At 54.1% G+C, this 22,207-nt stretch overlaps 1 protein-coding gene across 1 annotated transcript in view; it reads left to right on the forward strand.

Moving 5' to 3' along the window:
- The first annotated feature begins 543 nt into the window (after positions 1-543).
- Positions 544-22,207, forward strand: part of PDE4D (phosphodiesterase 4D) — a 179,601-nt gene continuing 157,937 nt past the window's right edge. The window contains exon 1 of the mRNA XM_038765439.1: positions 544-558. The gene's annotated coding sequence lies outside the window, so the exon portion shown is untranslated. The remainder of the gene's footprint in view (positions 559-22,207) is intronic.

The following is a 22,207-nucleotide window of genomic DNA, read 5'->3' on the forward strand; positions in this document are numbered from 1 at the left end:
CCGGGCCCCCGGCCCGGCCCCCTCCGGCCCCCGCCCCCCGGTCCCCTCCGGCTCCTCCCTCCGCTCCACAGCCGGTTCTCCGCCGGGGCCGGGGCCAGGGGACCCCTAGTCCGGGCGGAGGATGCAGGACAGCGGGGCCGGGGCGGCCGGGGGCGGCGGGGCCGCCACGCTGCGGCCCCCCAAGCATCTGTGGAAGCAGGAGCAGGAGCAGCAGCGGCACCGGCGCCGCCACCACCACCAGCAGCAGCAGCCTCAGCCTCAGCCTCAGCCCCCTCCTCCCCAGCCTCCTTCTCCCCAGCCTCCTTCTCCCCAGCCTCCTCAGCAGGTCCCGTTCCTCCTCCCGCCGAGCCCGGCCCCCGGCCCAGGCCCCCGGGCTCTGCCGTCGGGGGGGCCGTCGTCGTCGTCGTCGTCGGGGGGGAGCGGTCCGGGCCGGCTCCGGCCCCGGCCCCGCGGCTCCTGGGACCCGGAGCGCGCCTCGTTGGCGGCGGCCGGCGGCCGGAGGCCCGGCCTGAAGAGCTCCACCATGTCCTGGCCGGCGTCCTGCCAGGGGCTCAGGCGGTGAGTGCCAAGCGGCCGCCGGGCACCCCGGACCTCCCCCCCCCCCACGGGCCCCGGCCCCTGCCCAGCCCGGACAGCCCACCCCCCTGCCCCCAGTCCACCCCCAGCCCCGACCCCGTGGACCCGACGGTCCCCCCCAAAGACTGCCTAGACCGCGGCGTCCGGGAGCCCAGCCCTCCTCAGCCCCCCTAGGGCCGGACTGGGCTGGAGTCTCCCTCCCGGACTCCCCCGAAAGGGCTGGAGGGGTGAGGTACCGGAGCTTTGCTCGCGGGGGGTTCGGAGACCCCCCCCCCCCACCCCCGGGGTCCCGGCGGCGAGCAGCGTCGGGGGGTCGGGGGCTCCACTGGCCCTCGGATCGAGAACCGAAGATGCCCTCAACAAGGAAACTGGATTGGAGGGCTGGGTGGGGCACCTAGTGGATTCTGGTGACCGAGTTGTGCTGTCGAAGCTGCAGAGATGATGGGGCTGTGTGTGTGTGTGTTGGAGTGTGGGTGCACAGGTAAGTGTGTGTGTCTGTGCGTGTTTGGGATTGTGGGCTTATACACGGGTGTGCGTTTCCCGGGGGGGACACAAGCAGGTATGCGTGTGCGTGCGTGCGTTTGACCGGGGGTACAAATGCCGGTATGCATGTGAGTGTGTTTGATCGGGGGTACACACACAGGTATACATGTGAGTTTGTTTGACCAAGGTTACACGTCCAGGTGTGCCTCTGGGTGTTTGACCATGGGTGTACATGCAGGTGTGTGCGTTTGTGTGTGTGCATGCGTGCACTTTTGTATATTGAACTGTGGGTACACAGGTAGGGATGCGTGTGCGTTTCACCATGGTTGCATAGGTAAATGTGTGTGTGTGTGTGTGTGTGGTGGACTGTGGGTGTATATGCAGGTACGCTTGTGTGTGTATTCAACTGTGGGCGCATGTGCAGGAGGGCATGTTGGACCATGGGCACACATGTAGGCATGCATGCTTGTGTATTCGACCGTGGGCCCACATGAGGGTGTACATGTTGGAGCATGGGCACACACGCGGGTATGCGTGTGTGTGTGTGTGTGTATTCAATCATGGATGCACATTTAGGGGTGTGTGTGTGTGTGTGTGTGTGTGTGTTGGACTGTGGACACACATGCGTGTGTCTGTGTGTGTGTGTGTATTCGACCTTGGGCGCACATCAAGTGCTTAGTACAGTGCTTTGCACACAGTAAGTGCTCAATAAATATGATTGAATGGCCCAACTCCTCCCCAGGATCTGAACAGCACCAGTCAAAGATCCGCTTTGGAGCTGGGGGGAGGAAAGTGTTAACATAGAGGTGCCTTGATGGTGGACACTGAGGGCCGGCCCAGGGGAGGTCGGGGGCTGTGGCAGGGTCTCCTGGGTGGGTTCGGATCAGATGGAGGGAGCCGGTCTCGGACTATTCTTACCATGGGATTCACCTCCAAACAGACCTGCACCCCCTCTTCGGAATGGAGGCTCTCTCTGGACTTGGCTCGATTTGGGCTTCAACTCCTGGCGGTGATGGCATTGCAGTGTGGGGTGTGCAGCCCCCCGCCCCAATGGCAGTGACTTGCAGTGAGATATGTGTCGTGCCGTTCCCCCCAGGACGGCGACCGTGTTGGGTTTCGGTTACACACTTCTGTGGAGGATTGGGGTTGCAGCGTAGGGTAGAGAAGCAGCGTGGCTCAGTGGGAAGAGCCCGGGCTTTGGAGTCAGAGGGCATGGGTTCACATCCCAGCTCCGCCACTTGTCAGCTGTGTGACTTTGGGCAAGTCACTTAACTTCTCTGGGCTTCAGTTACCTCATCTGTAAAATGGGGATTAAGACTGTGAGCCCCCAGTGGGACAACCTGATCACCTTGTAACCTCCCCAGTGCTTAGAACAGTGCTTTGCACATAGTAAGCACTTAATAAATACCGTTATTATTATTAGTATTATTAGTATTGCGTCGCCCCCATGCAGGGACTGTTAAGTGAGATGTGTGACAGGCAGGTTATCTTCTCCCCCAACCCCCCCCCCCCCCCCCACCCCTCTGGTGCAGTAGCAGTGTTGCAATGGAATGGTGGTGCATGTGTCACCCCTCTGCCCCAACTCCTCATGCAGTGACTCTGTTGGGTTGCAGGAACCTCTGGCAGTGATGATGTTGTGATGTGGGGTGTGAGTACAGGTCACACACATCCTCGTGCAATGATGGTATTGCAGTGTGGGTTATGGGATATAGAGAAGCACTGTGGCTTAGCGGAAAGAGCACGGGCTTGGGAGTCAGAGGTCGTGGCTCTGCCACTTAGCTGGGTGACTTTGGGCAAGTCACTTAACTTCTCGGTGCCTCAGTTACCTCATCTGCAAAATGGGGATTAAGACTGTGAGCCCCACTTGGGGACCGCCTGATAACCTTGTATCTATCCCAGCCCTTAGAACAGTGCTTGGCACATAGTAAGTGCTTAACAAATACCATTATTATTATTATTATTATTATTATTATTATTATTATTATTATTGTATGGGTCACCCCCGTGCAGTGACTGTTGTAGTGGGTTGTCATAACAATAATAACTGTGCTATTTATTAAGTGCTAACTATGTGCCAAGCAGAGGATAATTTGGGCCAGGCACAGTCCCCGACCCACATGGGGCACATAGTCCAAATCCCCATTTTATAGATGAGTAAACTGAGGTAAAGAGAAGTGAAATGAGCTGCCCAATGACACACAGCAGGCAAGTGACAGAGCCGGGATTCTCATGTTCAGGCCATCCTCCCTGCCGGTGTTAACAGTGAGATGTGTGGTATGCGGGCTCCCCATTCCAGTGACGGTGTTGCAGGACAAGGTGTGGGTGCGGGACAAGGTGTGGGTACAGGCCACATACACCCTTTGCAATGCCAGTGTTGCAGTTCAGGGTGCAGGTCTCCCCCATTCAGAGACGCTTGAAGTGGGATTCATTCAATCGTACTTATTGAGCGCTTACTGTGTGCAGAGCACTGTACTAAGCGCTTGGGAAGTACAAGTTGGCAACACATAGAGACAGTCCCTACCCAACAGCGGGCTCACAGTCTAGAAGGATGTGTAATGTACAGGCCACCCCCACCCTCCCCAAACCCGGCTGGCACAGTGGCAGCATTGCAGTGAGATTTATGATGTGCGGGTCTTCCTTTGAGCAGTGACAGAATTGCAGCTGGGGGGGAAGGCATGCTCCCCTGCAGGTGATGATATTGGAGAAGGACTGTGTAATGTGAGGGCTTCCTCAACTACACAGTGACTGTATTTCAGTGAGATGTGAGGGGTGTGGTCACCCGTCCCCTTGATGCTGTGATTCTGTATTGCAGGGTGGGGTGCCACCCAATACTGTGATTAGGTTACAGTGTAGCGTGCGGGGTCTCCCCTGCCCTTGTGGCAGTGTGATGCAAGAGGTGTCCTCTCCCAGTACAGTGATGGTGTTACAGTGCAGAGTGCAGCCCCTCACACTGCAGTGCACTTAAATACATAGCTCTATATTCTGGTCTGAACCTATCTGTAATTTATCTCAGTATCTCTGTTTCCTCCTCTAGACTGTGTGCTCCTTGTGGGCAAGGATCATGTCTACCGCTCTATTGTATTGGACTCTCCCAAGTGCTTAGCATAGTGCTCTGCACACAGTAAGCACTCAATAATTCCAGCAGACCTTACCACTTGAAAGCCTTATTGAAGACACATCTCCTCCAAGAGGCCTCCCTGACTAAGCCCTCCTTTCCTCTTCCCCCACTCCCTTTTGCATCACCCTGGCTTGTTCCCATTATTCATTCCCCACTCCCAGCCCCACACCACTCATGCCCATATCTGTCACTTATTTATATTAATTGTCTGTCTCCCCCTTTAGATTGTAAACTCACTGTGGGCAGGGAATGTGTGTGTCTGTTATGTGGATACATTGTACTCTCCCTAGAGCTTAGTACAGAGCTCTGCGTAACGTAAGTGCTCAATAAATATGATTGACTGACTAATAAATACCATTGATTGATTGGCAGTGCAGGGTGTGGCCCTCCTCCAGTGCAGTGGCTGTGTTGCAGTGTAGGGGTGGGGGGAGGTCACCCTGTGCCCCTGTCGAGTGACGGTTGCCGTGGGCTATGTGGGTAAATGTGCTGGGTGTAGCCTCCCCTCCAAAGCATGGCAGTGGCCATGGTGCCCCTGCCCAAAACCCAGGGAATATTTATTTCCCAGACGGAGGCTACCTGTGACTGGGGCACCGACCCCACTCCTCCTGGGGCGTTGACCCTGCTGCCCCCAAGCCGCTTCAGTCCAGGGCACAGGCTCCCCAGCAAAGACCCTGCCCCCCACCAGGGAGCTCCTGAGAGGGTGCGAGTTGGCCCTCCCTGACCTCGGAGAGAGGAAGGGGTAGCTCGTCGTACCTATCATCACCGCGCTCTACCCAGGGTGGGGCTGCTGGGCTCCTGAGTTTCAGATCACCTGACCTTGTCACCCTAGGTTTGCTGGGACCTCTGGATGCTTCCCCGGGGCCTGATGCCCAGTGGGTATTCAATGGGGAACGATAATTGAGTGAATCTTGGGCCCGGCAGGAGCCGGTGCTGACCTGGCACAAGGGAGCCCAGCCCGCTCTCTGCCCTCGGATGGAAGAGCGGCCTTCCACAGGCCAGCGGTCACCCTCGTGGGCTACTGGCTATGCCCGGGCCATGCCCGGGAGCCGGAGCCCCTCGGGGTTCAGGGTGGCAGCAGGAGGCTTGAGAGGGGAGCCGGCTACTGGAAGCTGGTTTGGACACTCCCTAGAGCCCGTGGCCTTGGGTGCTAGAGAGGACTGGAACAGTCTCTGTCATCAAGAGGGGCTGTGACCACGGGGCTCTGATGGGTGACCCTTTTCACTCTGCCAAAAAAGGGGAAGGGTTTCTGCATGTGGGGAATGGAAAGGAAAAAGTCATTTGAATTAGATGTTTTCATACAAGAAAAGGTGCCTTAGTCACCTAGTGGATTATGAATGACCAGTAGTAGTCGTAATAAAACTAGTTGTCATCATCGTCACCAAATCCTATTAGTTCCATCTTCACACCTCAGAACCTTCCTCTATCTATCCCTCAGTCTATCCCTACTGCTACCAAATTGATCCAAGCACTCATCGTATCCCACTTTGATTACTGCATCAGCCCCCTGGCAGACCTCCCTGCCTCTTGCCTCTCCCCTCTTCAGTCCTACTTCACTCTGCTGCCTGTTCATTTTTCTAAAAAAAACCAAACCAAACATTCCCCCCACTCCTCTAAAACCTCCAATGGTTTCTCATCCACCACTGCATCACAGAGTAACTCCTTTCCACTGGCTTTGAGGAACTTAATTAGCTCCCCCATCATACCTTACCTCTCTGATCTCCTACTACAATCTGACCCACACACTTTGCTCCTCTAATGCCAGCCTACTCTTTACACCTGAGTCTCATCTTTCCCACCACACCCCTTGCCTACATCCTCTCCCTGGCCTGGATCTCCTTCCCCATTCATTTCCAGAAGACTACCACACTCTCCATCTTCATAGCCCAAACTAAAATTGTGTGAACTCCAAGAGGCCTTCCCTGACTAAGACCTCACTTTTCCTCTTCTCCCTCCCTTCTGCTTCAACTGTACACTTGGGTCTGTACCCTTTAAGCACTTGGATTTTCACTGCCCCACCCCACAGCACTTACGTGCATACTCATCAATAACTCATTTAAACGTCTGTCTCCTCTAGTCTGTAAACTCTTTATGGGGAGGGATTGTATCCACCAATATAGTCCATTGTACTCACCCAAACTCTTAGTCCAGTGCTCTGCATTTAGTGAGCACGAAATTAATGCCAGTGTTTAGTAGCAGTGTCTGTAGTATTTATTAAGCTCTATGTGCAGAGCAACATACTGAACACTGGGAGAGAGGAAGATGCAAGCTAATCGGGTTGAACACAGTCTGTATTCCATATGGGCTCAAGAGGTTTAATCCAAATTTTACAGATGAGGTACCTGAGGCCCAGAGACATCAAGTGACTTGTGCAAGGTCACAAAGCAGACAAGTAGCAGAGCCAGAATTAGAACCCAGGTCCTCCGACTCCTAGACCCGTGGTCTATCCACTAGGCCATGCTGCTTCCCATCGATTGGCATTAGACACAGTCCCCGTTCCTTGAGGGGCTCACGGTCCGAAAGTATAAGTCGGGAGAAATGGACTGGAGACAAACACATTAGGAATGATGAAACAATAAAACTCTGAGAAAGGAAAAAACACAAGGACAAATAGACGCAATAAAAACAAAATCAGTAGGAGCTGTGGCTACAATTTTCGGCTCCTTGAGGCTCGGAGAGCAAGGACCACCTACAGCCACCAGCCTTCCGGAGGTTTTATGAGGCTTCGTGCCGCGGGTGCTGTTTCTTGACCTGCCGCGGTGTGGGAAGGGAGGGTGAGATGGCATCTCCTCGATGGGGCAGCGGGGGCTGGTACCCCTTCCCCGGGGAGGCGACGTGGCTGGCTTTCCCGAGCAGGGGACACTGAGGTGCCCAGTACAGTGCTTTGCATGCAAGGGGTGTACGGCACAGTGCTTCACCCGCATCTCCAGAATCCCTCCTCCACCCCTTCACAATCTTTCTCTCCATAATAATAATAATGATGGCACTTATTAAGCGCTTACTATGTGCAAAGCACTGTTCTAAGCGCTTGGGAGGTTACAAGGTGATCGGGTTGTCCCACGGGGGACTCACAGTCTTAATCCCCATTTTACAGATGAGGTAACTGAGGCACAGAGAAGTGAAGTGACTTGCCCAAAGTCACACAGCTGAAGTGGTGGAGCCGGGATTTGAACCCCTGACCTCTGACTCCAAAGCCCATGCTCTTTCCACTGAGCCACGCTGCTTCCCTCCATCCAAACTGCCGTCACGCTGGCGCAGGCACTGTTCGTATTCATTCAATCGATCATATTTATTTAGTGCTTATTGTGTGCAGAGTACTGTACTAAGTGCTTGGGAAGTACAAATCGGAATCCCATCGTAACCCAGATCGTATTCCATCTTAACTATCACATCAGTCTCCCTGCTGACCTCTCTGCCCCCAGCCTCTTCCCCCTCCACTCTCCAGTCTGTACTTCACCCTGCTCCCGGATCACCTTTCTAAAACATCATTCTGGGCACACTTCCCCATTCCTCGCAAATTTCCAACAATTCTCCATCGACTTTCTCCCCACTACTCATCTTCATTCTTCTCCCACTACACTCCGGCCCGCACACTTGGCTCCTCTAGCACCAGCCTGCTCACTGTACCTCGCTCTCATCTCTCTCCCCATAGACCCCTAGCTCACACCCTCCTTCCTGCCCAGAACTCTCTCCCCTTTCACATCTGGCAGATCACTGCCCTCCCCATCTTCAGTGCCCTTCTGAGAACACTTCTACTTCAGGAAGCCTTCTCCGATTGATTTCTAATCTTCCTTCTTTATCTCTCCCAAAGGCCATTTCAGCACACCCACTCCACCTAAAGCACACAAGTACTCTAAGACCCGCACAGAACTAATGAACATAACTTTACACTCTATTGCTTTCTGCCCTTGTAACTTAGAGTCGGTCTACCCTGCTAGACTATAAGCTTCCTGAGGGCTGGGATCATGTCTACTAACTCGATTGCATTTTACTCTCCCAAGCACTTAGTATAGTGCTCTGCACATATAAATTGCCCAGTCCAGCAGTCAATCAGTGAATTAATGGTGTTTATTGGGTGCTTAGAGCATTGAACTGGGTGCTTGGGAGAGCGAAATACAACAGAGTTAGCAGATACATTCCCTGCCCACAGCGCACTTAAAGACTAGAGGGGGAGCGACAGTCATGAATGTAAATAAATAAATTAAGGATATGCACATAAGTGTTGTGGGGCTGAGGGTGGGATGTGTATCAAGTGCTTAAAGGGTAGAGACCAAGTGCATAGGCAACACAGAAGGGAGTGGGAGAAGTGGAAATGAGGACTTAGTCGGGAAAGGTCTCTTGGAGGAGATGAGATTTTAATAAGGCTTTGAAGGTGAGGAAAATGGGTGCCTTCAAGTGCATGTGGGCACACTGAAGGTGCCCAGAATAGCACTCCACATTCTTCCCCTTCCTGCCTCCCTCCCTGAGCCCCTCGACTTATCGAGGCTGCCCATATGCCCCTGCCCCAGGTCCGACAAGTAAAGCCGTGGTGATTGAAGGATCAGCAAGAGGAAATTGTAGAGAGGGTTAAAGGAATTCGGGTGGTCTAAGAGAGAAGTGGGGGCATCTTTGGGACTCCAGTCGATCAGTGATTGTTTCTGAGGGGGCTGGAGTTCACGCGCAGCCATTCTTTATCTCTCCCAGAGGAAGAGAGGGGCCGATCATGACCCGCTGGAGAGTGGGAACCGAGTGTTCGGAGCCGCAGCCAATAGCCCGATGGCTCCGTGGCCCGTCTGGGGAGCCATCAGAATATCCTGCCTGGAGCCCGAGGGAAGAAGGCTGAGGGCTTCTCCGATGACTGTGTCTCCTTGAGTTGTGAGCCACTTCTGGGGTGTAAGGGGACACGAGCCCCATGGTCCACTGCAGCGCGGGCTCTCCTGGAGAGCTGGGATGGGGATCCAAGGCGACCGAAGCGACTGGGGCACTGAGGGACACGGCAGGTACAGAAATGTCCACGGCCACCCCTACCCCCGCCCCTTCCCGTTCACAGCCGCCACTGCCTCCCACCTTCTGTCCACGGCTGCCACCGCCACCCAGCTCCTGTCCACGGCCGCCCCTCCCTCTCTTGTCTACAGCCACCCCAACCCTCTTCTATCCATGGCCACAACCGGCTCCTCTGGGTAAGAGCTGGCCCAGCACAGGAGCAGCGGAGCGGAATGTACTGTGCTGGGCACTTAGGAAGTGCAGACTAAAGAAGTGATACATTCCCTGTCCACAGGGAACTTCTGATTAAATGGAGGAGACGGACCCAGAAATATTTACAACTCCAGAAACCAAAATAAATAATTGAATGAGCCACTGACTGGGCACGTGCACGAGTGTGCAATGTTCCGAAGCGTTGGAGCCGGCTGATGACTCAGACAGACCGAGCTCAGCACGGCAGGTCGTCTCGGTGAGGAGGGGGATGCGCCCGGGGCGCCGTGGAGCCGCCAACTTCCCACTGGAGGGGCGGGGGAGAGCCACAGAGACAGAGAGGGAAATATGGCTTTGCGTGTTTTCTCCCATAAATATGCCACCGCTGATGGGTCTTGGGGTTGTTACCCACACTCTGTCAGCCCGTTAAGCGAAGATTTGCTTGGCGTTCTCCACGGAAGCCGTTTAGAAATCTCCTGGCACCGATTCCCGCCCCCTTCCCAGAGAGGCAGAGGGACGAGGAGAGCTTCGTCGTGTTCCCGATGGCGCTGTGGGGGTGGAAGTGTTTGTATGAGCAAAACCCGGGGCAGTGCCGGCTGCGGGGGGAGGGAGGAAGAGCAATGCCGAGGGGAGGGGGGAGAGGAAAGGAAAAACAGGAGGAGGGGAAGGCAGAGAGAGTGAGAGAGGAGGGAAAGGGAAAAGGAGTTGAAGGAGAGCAGAGAGGGGAGAGGTGAGTGGGGAGCTGGTTGTGGGCCTGGCCGTTGCTCCGGTCAGCCTAGGCCCCTGCTTCTGCCGGCCCCTATTATTTCAGGGATGGTGGAAAAGCCCCGAGTGGCAACCGGTCCCCAGCCGCACTCTCCCATCTGTGCCTCAGTTCCGTCGTCCTCAGTCCCAACTTCCATGGCCCGAGGCCAAGAACCCTTCTCCGTCCAGGCTGGTGGGAGCAGGGAGCTTTCTCTAGTTTGGCAGCAATGGTCGCCCAATGAGTTCATTGGACAAGGTCATTCGGCAAGGTCGTCCAGTGAGGTTATCTGGCAAGGTCATCTGGGGAGGTTGCCCATTGAGGTCATCGGGCAAGGTCATCCAGCAGTATCGTCTGGCAAGGTCATCTAGTGAGGCCATTTGGCAAGGTCGGACAGTGAGGTTGTCGGTGAGGTCACCCAATGAGATGATTGGACAAGGTTGTCCAGCGAGGTTATCCGGCCAGGTCACCCAGTGAGGACACTGTTCAAGGTCATTCAGAGGTTGTCCGGCAAAGCTGTCGGGCAGGGTCTCCCAGGGATTTGAGGGGTTCTGGGGAGAGGAGACAGAGCTTAGTCAGGGCTGTGTTCCCTGAGGTGCCAGCAGGACCACTCCTATTCTCTGCTCCGGCAGTGTCACCCTCCCGAGGCTGCCTTGTTCAAGATGACCTGAGATGACATGGTGGCAAGCGCTCAAGTCACTTTTCTTTCTGTCGGATCCCTGTGACTCAAAGCAAGTAGACTCTGCTGTACTCAGTGCAGCATCCAGGTCTGGGCAGGGCTTGGCAGTGAGCTGGGAAGCCTGCGGGGATGGGGGAGGCTCTTTCTGGTCTCCCGGAAAGTGCTCGGTACAGTGTGCAGCCCATAGTAGATACCAAATACAGTGTACTGCCCATGGTAGGTGCCCAGTACAGTGCTCTGCCCATGGGAGGCACCTAGTATAGTACTCTGCCCTAGCTTGGCATTCAGGAGAGTATGCTCTATGTCAAAGATGCTCAACCCCATGTGTCTCTCTCACTTTGGATCGAGAGGGCAAGGCAGATGTTTGCGTTGGGGCCATGGATGTCTGTCCTCCATCTCTGAGATTCGTCTCACTCCCCGGGCATCTGTCCTCTGTCTTTGGGATCAGTCTCGCTCCCCAGGGTGCCCGCTGTCTCTGGTATCCATCTCGCTCTCCTGGGTGTCCTCCCGGACAGGGACAGAAATGAGGGAGTGAAGGAACTGGGGAGAATGTTCACATCCACCCCTGCACCATTCACCAGGGCCACTGCCATAGCAGAGTCGGGGTAAGCCCAGCCTGGGCCAGAGCCTGGGGCAGGGCTGGGGAAGGGAGGGGTCTTCTCTCCCCTCTGCTCGGCTGATTCTGGGGCAGGTTTTATGCTTTGCTGCTCCAGGAATTGGGGAGGGGAGTGGGGCTGGGGGCGGAAGTAGGGTGTGGAGAGAGCAAGGGGGAGCAGGGGAGTGATGGAGGGTTGGGGAGGTGTGGGGGATGTGGGGGTGAGGGGAACTTAAAGCAGGGACGGTGAGGGTAAAGCAGGGCATGGGAGGACGGGGGAGGGAGAAGGGGCACGGGAGCATGGGAGTAGAGGGGGCTCAGAGGGTGGAGGGGAACAGGGGCGCTGAGGGGCTGGCTTGCTCTGTGGGTAGCTATGGTGGCACTCAGGTCTTGAATAGGATCCACCAGGCCACGTGGCAGGATGCACGGCACGGTGGGGGCGGGCCGCAGGGGACAGGCAGGGGGATGAGATTCGTGGCCTGCCTTGGGCTGAAGCCGTGTTTCCTGAAACGTTGCTGGGTTGGGCTGTGGTGCTGGGGGGAGGGGGCGCTTCACTAGGATTAGGTAGTCGGGATTCAGCCAAAACAAACCTGCCATGCTGGGGGAGATTCTCCTGAGCCAGCTGGTGGCTGTATCGAGCTTTGAGGAGGCTCGCTGCCCCCCTCCCCCATCTCTCCCCCGTGACCTTTGCTTTTCCCAGATGGACCCCTAGGTGAGGGTAGGGGCTGGGAGCCTATGCAGCCCCAAGCCACTCATTCGTCAGTATTTACTGAACACTCCCTAGATCCAGACCACTGTGCTGAGAGCACTGTACTGGGTGCTTGGCAAACACTGTAGCAGGCACCACACTGGGTCCTTGAGAGAATCCAGTAAAACTAGAAGGCCTGGTCTCTGCCCTCGAGGAGCTTCCATTTCCCGGGCAAGTCAAGCTGACACAGGACCACAGTCCGTTCTGCCCTGGCCTGGGTTTTTATGACCTCCAACCAGCAGAGACCCCTTCGTCCACAACGGGCACCCACCCTTCTAGCACATGGCCCTGAGGCTGGCATGGACAGGCTTGGCAAGGGAAGAAGGGGTGGTATGAGCACATGCCCGGCTTGGGCCAAGGTGAGAGTTGTAGGGTGGGATTTCCCACAGTGCAAAGAGAAGTTTTTCTGGACCACGGATGTCCCACGGTTCAGCACAGTGGAGGGCGACCCTGCCGGGTGAGGGGGCAGAAACCCAGTCCCAGGGCCAGCAGCCCAGGAAGCTGAGTGACATGTGGGCGGGGCCGCCGGCCGGTCACCACCTGGGCCGGGCAGTCCTGCCGGTCAGTTCCAGGGTTTTTAAAGAGAGCTAGGGAGGGAGATTGATAGACACATAGATAGATAGATATGTACATGGTAGCTAAGTGGTTGAATAGAAACATAGATGATAGCTAGATGAATACATACATACTTAGATGATAGATCAATCAATTGTATTTATTGAGTGCTTGCTGTGTGCAGGGCAGAGCAGAACACTGTGAGAAGTGCTTAGGATAGATAGATAATGGATACATAGGTGATGGATGTATACATAGGTGCTAGATGGTTAATAGATGATAGATGGATACATAGATACATACATAGGAGGTCTTTATTACCAAGATGTATATAGTAGGGTGTCCACAGGCACTCTGGATAATAGACTGCAAACAAACAGACTACCCTTCCCTCCTTTATACTTTGTAGCGCCCCTTAACATGACAGGGTTTTTCCACAGGTAAGAGCTGAGGCCTGGGCAGGCAGATTGAATCCCTGTGGGCAGATAATTCATTCATTCATTCATTCATTCATTCATTCAATCGTATTTATTGAGTGCTTACTGTGTGCAGAGCACTGTACTAAGCGCTTGGGAAGTACAAGTTGGCAACATATAGAGACGGTCCCTACCCAACAACGTGCTCACAGTCTAGAAGGGGGAGATAATAGACAGGCAAGGCCCAGGCTGCGTCAACACCGCCTCCCCCGCCACCCCTGCGTGTGCACGTGCACGTGTGCACGCGCGCGCACACACACACACACACACACACACACACACAATCTGTCCTGGTCCAGCCCCTCTGACTCCCAGAACTATTCCCAGACCCTAGACGTGGGGTCAGGTCAAGATGGAAACATCTGCTGGGAAAACCTTCTCTAGAACTATGGTTGTGGGGGCGGCTTCTTCCCCAAGGGGAGTTGAGATGATCTCTTCGGGTAAAGTCATGGCTCCTCTGGACTCAAGCCCTCCCCCTGACAGCCCTCCCCGCAGACTGACTCTGTGACTTCTTCTCCCTTGGGCCCATCCTCCCCCGGACTCCTCCTTCCCTGGACCCCTTCCCGAAAGCCTCTCAAAGGCGTCAAGTTCTCTGAAAATTTCAGCTGTACAGTGAGGTCAGGTATATCCGGAGCCGGGCTCCCCAGGTTCCCCTCAGCCCGGCCCAGCGCCCCCGCTCTGAGCCCGCTGAGATCTTCAGAGAACAAAAGGACATCGGAATTCCAACCACCAGCCACCCAATGCTTCGTTCTCAAAAAGGGGAATTAAAAATAGAAATAGCTCTAGGATGATAAAATGTCACGCTTCTTCATTGGACACGTTTCTCAGTTCTATTAACCCCCGCTTCACCCTCGGGAAATGTGGGGACCAGTGGAGGGGGACAAACAGCTGGAACAACTGGAGGGTGGGGAGACTAGCTGCCTAGTCCAGCAGAGACCAGTATGGGGGTTCCACCTCCAGTGAGGGTTTCTCCTGCCCCGATGCCATGCTCCAGTCCCTTCTGGTGGTGGGCCCAGCTCCCTGCCTGCCCTCACGGGCACCGGGTGCCCCACCCGGGTCTCGTTGCTTGGATGGTACTTGTGGACTAAGGGGTGACTGATTTGCTGCCCCAGTGTCTCTGCACTGGGGCTTTAGACTCTCCAGACAGAGATGCTGCAGGGAAGTGCTAAAGGTAGAAGAAGGTTGTGAACACATTTGCTGCTCTGCCTGCCCTGCTTTCTTTCACTTCAGTACTGGGCACCTACTGTTTGTGGAGCAACTCTGACTCTCCCCTCTCCATCCCTGACTCTCCCCCAGTGATCCAGCCTGTACCAACCAACACTACTGACTCTCTCATCTCCATCCCTAACTCCAAAGTGACCCAGCACAAACCACCCAACACCTCTAGCTCCCCCCTCCATCCCTGACTCTCCCACAGAGACCCAGCCTAGACCATCCAACACTTCTGACTCTCCCCTCTCCATCCCTGACTCTCCCCCAGCTACCCAGCATGCATCATCCAACACACCTGACTCTCTCCTCCCCATTCCTGACTCTCCCCCTGTGACCCAGCATGGGCCATCCAATGTACTGACTCTCTCCCCTCCATCCCTGACTCTTCCCCAGTGAACCAGAACAGAACATACAACACCCCTCACTCTCCCTTGATCTCCTCTAGTGATCCTGCATGAACCATCCATCACCCCTTACTCTCCATTTTCCATCCTTGACTCTTCCCCAGGGACCCAGCATGGACCATCCAACATCCCCAACCCTCCCCTCTCCATTTCTAACTCTCCCCAGTGACCCAGCACGGACCATCCAACACCCCTGACTCCCCTCTCCATTCCTAACTCTGCCTCCACCCCAGAGACCCAGCACGGACCATCCAAAACCCTAACTCTCCTCTCTTCATCCCTGACTCTTCCCCAAGTGACCCAGCATGGACCATCCAACACCCCTGACTCTCCCCTCTCCATTCCTGACTCTCCCAACTGACCCACCACAGAACATAAAGAAAAGCAGAATAGCATAGAGGATAAAGCATGGTCCTGGGAATCAGAAGGTCATGGGTTCTAATCCCGACTCCGCCGCTTATCTTCTGTGTGATCCTGAGCAAGTCACTTAACTTCTCTATGTCTTAGCTCATCTGGACAATGGGGATTGAGATTGTGAGTCCCATGTGGGACAGGGACTGTTTTCCAACCCAGTTTGCTTGTATCCACTCCAGCGCTTAGTACAGTGCCTGGCACATAGTAAGTGCTTAGCAAATAATAATAATAATAATAATAATGGGATTATTAAGCGCTTACTATGTGCAAAGCATTGTACTAAGCACTGGGGAGGTTACAAGGTGATCAGGTTGTCCCACAGGGGGCTCACAGTCTTAATCCCCATTTTACATTTTACAGATGAGGTAACTGAGGCACAGAGAAGTTAAGTGACTTGCCCAAAGTCACACAGCTGACAAGTGGCAGAGCTGGAATTTGAACCCATGATCTCTGACTCCAAAGCCTGTGCTCTTTCCACTGAGCCATGCTGCTTCTCTTCCCCAAGTGACCCAGCCACCATAATACCATAATACCATACCATAATACCATAATACCATAATTATTATTACAATTATTATTATTATTATTATCATCCCTGACCTCCCCCAGTGACTCAGCAGGAACCATCCAACCATCCAACACCTGACTCTCCTCTCTCCATCCCTGACTCTTCTTCAGTGACCCAGCGTGGACCAACCAACATCCCTGATTCCCCTCTCCATTTCTGACTCTCCCCAGTGACCCAGCATGGACCATCCAACACCCCTGACTCCCCTTTCCATTCCTAACTCTCCACCAGAGACCCAGAACAAACCATCCAATGAAGCAGCATGGCTCAGTGGAAAGAAACCGGGCTTTGGAGTCAGAGGTCGTGGGTTCAAATCCCGACTCCGCCAATTGCCAGCTGGGTGACTTTGGGCAAGTCACTTCACTTCTCTGGGCCTCAGTTCCTTCATCTGGAAAATGAGGATAAAGACTGTGAGTCCCCCGTGGGACAACCTGATCACCTTTTAACCTCCCCAGTGCTTAGAACAGTGCTTTGCACATAGTAAGCACTTAATAAATGCTATCATTATTATTATCCAACACCCCTGACTCTCCCCTGTCCTTTCCTGACTCTCCCCCCAGTGATCCAAGATGGACCATCCAACACCCCCTACTCTCCCCTCTCCATTTCTGATTCTCCCCAGTGACCTAGCACGGACCATCCAACACTCCTAATTCTCCACTTTCCATCCCTGACTCTCCCTTGTGACCCTACACGGACCATCCAGGACCCAGTGGATAGGGGCCTGGGAGTTAGAAGGATGTAGGGTCTAATCACGGCTCCTCCACGTGTCCGATGTGTGACCTGGGGGGAAGCCACTTAACTTCTCTGCCCCTCAGTTACCTCATCTGTAAAATGGGGATTAAGAGTGTGAGCCCCAGGCGGGACATGGATTGTGTCCAACCTGATCAACTTGCATCTATTCCAACACTTTGAACAGTGCTTGGCATATAGTAAGCCCTTAACAAGTAGCATAATAATAATTATTATTATATAATGGCATTTATAATGGCATTTATTAAGCACTTACTATGTGCAAAGCACTGTTCTAAGTGCTGGGGAGGTTACAAGGTGATCAGGTTGTCCCACTTGGGGCTCACAGTCTTAATCCCTATTTTACAGATGAGGGAACTGAGGCACAGAGAAGTTAAGTGACTTGCCCGAAGTCACACAACTGACAAGTGGTGGAGCCGGGATTTGAACCCATGACCTCTGACTCCAAAGCCCGTGCTCTTTCCACTGAGCTACACTGCTTCTCTGACTCCAGTAGCCCAGCATGGAACATCCAAAACGCCGACTCTTCCCTCTCCACCGCCAACTCACCCTCCGAGACCCGGCTCAGACATTCCTCACGGGTCTGCCGGTCCCAACCCCTCCAATTTGCCGGTGTTTCCGGCCGCACCAGCTCTCTCTCTGTGAGAGAACGGATTCCCTGTGTTTACCCCGTCCTCCCCCACTACCAGTAGAGAAAGAAATGTTTCCTGCTCTTGTTCCTGAACCCGTGACTGTGCAGCTCCAGGGGGCGGCAGGCCCCGGACCCCTGCAAGCAGCTGACACCCCCCGGCCGGCCTTGGGTGGGTAGGGGAGTTGGGGGGCGGAGGGGGGCGGACAGGCCCAGTGAACTCGAACTCGCTGGCAGCTGTGCAGACGTCAAGGCAGGAAAGGTCTGACTCATGCATCCGTCAGCTCCCTCGCCATATGTCCTCTCCTGGATCAAGCCTCTGTTGAGGCAAGATCAGCTTCTGGTGGTGGCGGCTGGGAGGACTCGGCCGGGGGCCTCAATCGTGCTCTGGGCCTACGGGGGGAACCCATCACCACCGTTTACTGAACGCCTGATGGGGGTAGAATATGGTAGCTGGAGCTTGGCAGAATTCACTAGAGGCAGCGGACAAGAACCGGGCCCTCGAGGAGCTTCCAGGCTACTGTATTGTTGCCAACTTGTACTTCCCAAGTGCTTAGTACAGTGCTCTGCACACAGGACTCAATAAATTCGATTGATTGTGTGCAGAGCACTGTAAAGAAGCAGCAGGTGTAGTGGATAGAGCACTGTAAAGAAGCAGCATGGTGTAGTGGATAGAGCACGGAATGCGGAGTCAGAATGTCATGGGTGCTAATCCCGGCTCCTCCACTTGTCTGCCGGTTGACCTTGGGCAAGTCTTTTCACTTTTCTATGCCTCAGTGAAATGGGGATTGAGACTGTGAGCCTCACATGGATGGGACAGGGACTGTGTCCAACCTGATTACCTCGTATTTACCCCAGCGCTTAGAACAGTGTTTGGGAAGCAGCATGGCCTAGTGGCAAGAGCACAGGCTTGGGAGTCAGAGGTCGTGGGTTCTAATCCCGGCTCCACCACTTGTCTACTGTGTGAGCTTGGGCAAGTCACTTAGCTTATCTGTGCCTTAGGTACCTCATCTGTAAAATGGGGATTGAGACTGTGAGCCACGTGGGACAACCTGATTACTTTGTATCTACCCCAGCGCTTAGACCAGTGCCTGGCACATAATAAGTGCTTAACAAATGCCATTATTATTATTATTATTACATAGAAAGCACTTAAATGCCATAATTATTCACTTAATATTTATTTATTTGCTTGTATCCACCCCAGTGCTTAGTACAGCTTAGTACTTAGTACAGTTAGAGGAGCAGCGTGGCTTAGTGGAAAGAGCCCGGGCTTTGGAGTCAGAGGTCGTGGGTTCAAATCCCAGCTCCGCCACTTGTCAGCTGAGTGACTTTGGGCAAAACACTTAACTTCTCTGGGCCTCAGTTACCTCATCTGTAAAATGGGGATGAAGACTGTGAGCCCCCCGTGGGACAACCTGATCACCTTGTAACCTCCCCAATGCTTTGCACATAGTAAGTGCTTAATAAATGCCATTATTATTATTATTATTACAGTGCCTGGCACATAGTAAGCGCTTACCAAATACCATCATCATCATTAGTATTATTATCATCATTACTATACTGAGTGCTTGGGAGAGGACAATAGCATGAATAGGCATGATATCTACTCTCAAGGAGCTCATAGCCTCGCAAGAGAGAAAGATGTTAAAATAAATTACAGATAGGGGAAACAACAGAGTGTAAAGCCTAAGTACAGTGGTGGAAGCAGAGGGTATGAGTACAGGAGGGCTTTGGTGACGAGAAGTCCTGAAGTGGCATTTGGAGGGGAAAATAGGATGAGCTGGTGAGAGATTAGTCATGGAAGGTCTCCTAGAGGAGTTGTGATTTCAAGAGGGTGTTGAGTTTAGGAAACAAAGCGACCTGCCAGATGTGACGGAGGAAGGGAGTTCCTAGCAGGAGGGAGGATGTGAGCAAGAGGTCGCAGGCAGGAGATGAGAACGAGGCACAGTGAGTAGGTTGGTGTTAGAGGAGCACTGTGTGAGCTGGGGTGTAGTGTGAGAGGAGTGAGGATTGGTAGGAGGGCAGGAGCCGATTGGGTGCCTTAGAGAAGCAGAGTGGCTCAGTGGAAAGGGCCTGGGCTTGGGAGTCAGAGGTCATGAGTTCTAATTCCGGCTCCGCCACTTATCAGCTATGTGACCTTGGGCAAGTCACTTAACTTCTCTGTGTCTCAGTTACCTCATGTGTAAAAAGGGGATGAAAACTGTGAGCCCACATGGGACAACCTGATTACCTTGTATCTACCCCAGTGCTTGAAACAGTGCTTGGCACATAGTAAGTGCTTAAGAAATAGCATAATTATTATTACTATTATTAAAGCTGCCTGGTTGATGTGGAGAGGGTGACCACTGGAGGGTTTGAGGCTAGAGGAGAAACTCTTGTTTGGTTCAGAGACGGTTGCTTTGAGCGTTGGAGCTACCCCAAGCCTCCCTGGGTGATAAGAGGCTGCAGGCATTTGATGCAGCCCGGTTTTGGGGATGGTGACTGTGTTTTTCTTATCCCAGCTAAGATGAAGTGGGAGGTGCCAAGAAAAGAGAGCAGCATGGCCTAATGGCTGGAGCACAAGCCTGGGAGTCAGAAGTTCATGGGTTCTAATCCCGGCTCTGCCACTTGTCCTTCTGTGAACTCGGGCAAGTCGCTTCACTTCTCTGGGCCTGTTACCTCATCTGTCAAATGGGGATTGAGACTGTGAGCCCTACTTGGGACAGGGACTGTGTCCAACCTGATTTGCTTGTATTCACTTCAGCGCTTAGTACAGTGCCTGGCACATAGTAAGTGCTTAACAAAGACCACAATTATTATCATTATTATTAATTATTATTATTATTATTATCATTACAAGAACTCTGAAATCTGGATGCTACCGTTCTGCAGCAAGGGTCTGTGCAGATGCCAGGTTGAGGGAGAGGGGCATCTCGGGCCCTGCCCCAGGTCCTGCATCTCCTTCTGCCACTCTCTGGCTTTGCCATTCCCCAGCCCCGCCCCCAGCCCTGCCCTCTCCCTCTGGCCTGGGCATGGCATGGAGGGAGGCAGTCAGTGGGCTCCCCGGGCTCCCCTTTCTCCAGGTCTTAATTCAGGTCAGGTGTAGCTTACCCCCCCCACCCCACCCCACAGCCTTAATGGTGTTTGTCTGGCTGGCTAATCCAAGCTGGTGGTGAATTCAAAGAAAACTGCCAGAGGGGACACTTTTCTCCATGGTGGAGTACTTGGTGCCAGGCAGAATTTTGGCGAGCTGTTTCACGCAGTGTCGAGGGCCTTCTCATCCCATCTTTGCCGTCAGCATCACTGACTGCGTGCCTGTCGCACAGCTCCCTGAGGGGATGGCTTCTCTGGGCTCCTCCATGCTGAGGGAAGGAGTGTCCTGCTCTTGGTTTGAACCTGCTGCCCTCCAGCTCCGGGGGCCCCTCACTCTGGTGGAGTGGGATTTGGGGTAGAGCAGCTCTCCATTCATCCTGTCCACCCCTTTTCTTGGATCTCTAAACTCCAACTCTGCCCCTCTTAGCCTGACTTGCCCACACTGCAGGAGTCCTGGCCCTTCCAGTCCCATCCTGGAACAGAAGCTGCTCCATCCCATTGGGCATCGTTGGTGGCCCTGCTCTGTCCTGGCTCCCTTCTCCAACCTTCCTGGTGATCCTGTTCCATCCCAGATCCCTCCCCCGAACATTCTGGTGGCCCAGCTCTGTCTCAGCTCTCTCCTCCACCCATCATGATGGCTCTGCTCTGTCCCAGCTCCTTCCCCTGACCTTCATGATGTCCCTGTCCCATCTGTCTCCCTTCCCCAACCATCCTGGTGGCCCTGCTCTATCCTGGCTCCCTCCTCCGACCATCCTGGTGGTCCTTCTCCATACCAGCTCCTTCCCCCACCCATCCTGGTGACGCTGTTCCATCCCGGCTCCCTTTCTCGACCATTCTGGTAGTCCTGCTCTGTCCTGGCTTCCTCTTTCGATCATCCTGGTGGCCCTTCTCCAATCCCAACTCCCTCCCCCAGCCATCCTGGTGGCTCCGCTCTGTCCCAGCTCTCTCCTCCACCCATCCTGGTGGCTCTGTTCTGTCCAGCTCCATCCCATGACCTTCTTGATGGCCCAGTCCCATCTGTCTCCCTCCCCCCGATCATCCTGGTGGCCCTTGCTCCATTCTGACTCCCTCCCTCAACCATCCTCGAGGCCCAGCACCCTCCCCTGATCATCCTAGTGGCCCTGCTCTGTCCCAACTCCCTCTGCCACCATCCTGGTGGCCCTGATCTAATAATAATAATAATCATAATGGTATTTATTAAGTGCTTACTATGTGCCAAGAACTGTTCTAAGCACTGGGGTAGGTACCAGGTAATCAGGTTGTCCCACATGGGGCTCACAGTCTTAATTCCAATTTTACAGATGATGTAATTGAGCCACGGAGAAGTTAAGTGGTTTGCCCAATGTCACCCAGCTGACAAGTGGTGGAACAAGGATTAGAACCCATATCCTCTGACTTCCAAGCCCGTTTTCTCTCCACTAAGCCACATTGCTTCTGTGCTCTGTCCCACCTCCTTTACCTGACCTCAAAGTGGCCCTACTCCAGCTTAGCTCCCTCCCCTGAACATCCTGGAGACCCTGTTCTGTCCCAGTTCCCTCCCCCAACCATCCTGGTGATTCTTCTCCATCCCAGCTCCTTCTCTGACCATCCTGTTGGCCCTGCTCCATTCAAGCTTCCTCCCTCAACCTTCCTGTTGGCCCTGTTCCATCCTGACTTACTCCCCTGACCATCCTGGTGGTTCTGTTCCATCCTGGATGGAATGGACAGAATGGGATGGAGCAGAGCAGAGCACAGGCACTGCCCTGCTTCCAAGGCAGCTGACTGATGATAGTGGTGGCTCTGGCCACCCAGCCTGGGTCCAGCACGGTCTCCTAGTGCAGGGCTTGAGTCTCCTCTCTGGGCCGGTGGCCCAAAGATGGGTGCGGGCACCGGTTCCTTGGGACCCTTCCTACCCTCCCAGCCTTTCCCAGACATGGCTGAGCCCCTTGCTGGTGTCCGTGAAGAGGGAAGCAGTTGAGGTCTGTTGGGGAGCGGGAACCAACAGTCAGTGGAAGAACTCAGAAATCCTG

The sequence above is a fragment of the Tachyglossus aculeatus genome, chromosome 23 (assembly GCF_015852505.1).
Source record: "Tachyglossus aculeatus isolate mTacAcu1 chromosome 23, mTacAcu1.pri, whole genome shotgun sequence".
Classification (NCBI taxonomy): domain Eukaryota; kingdom Metazoa; phylum Chordata; class Mammalia; order Monotremata; family Tachyglossidae; genus Tachyglossus; species Tachyglossus aculeatus.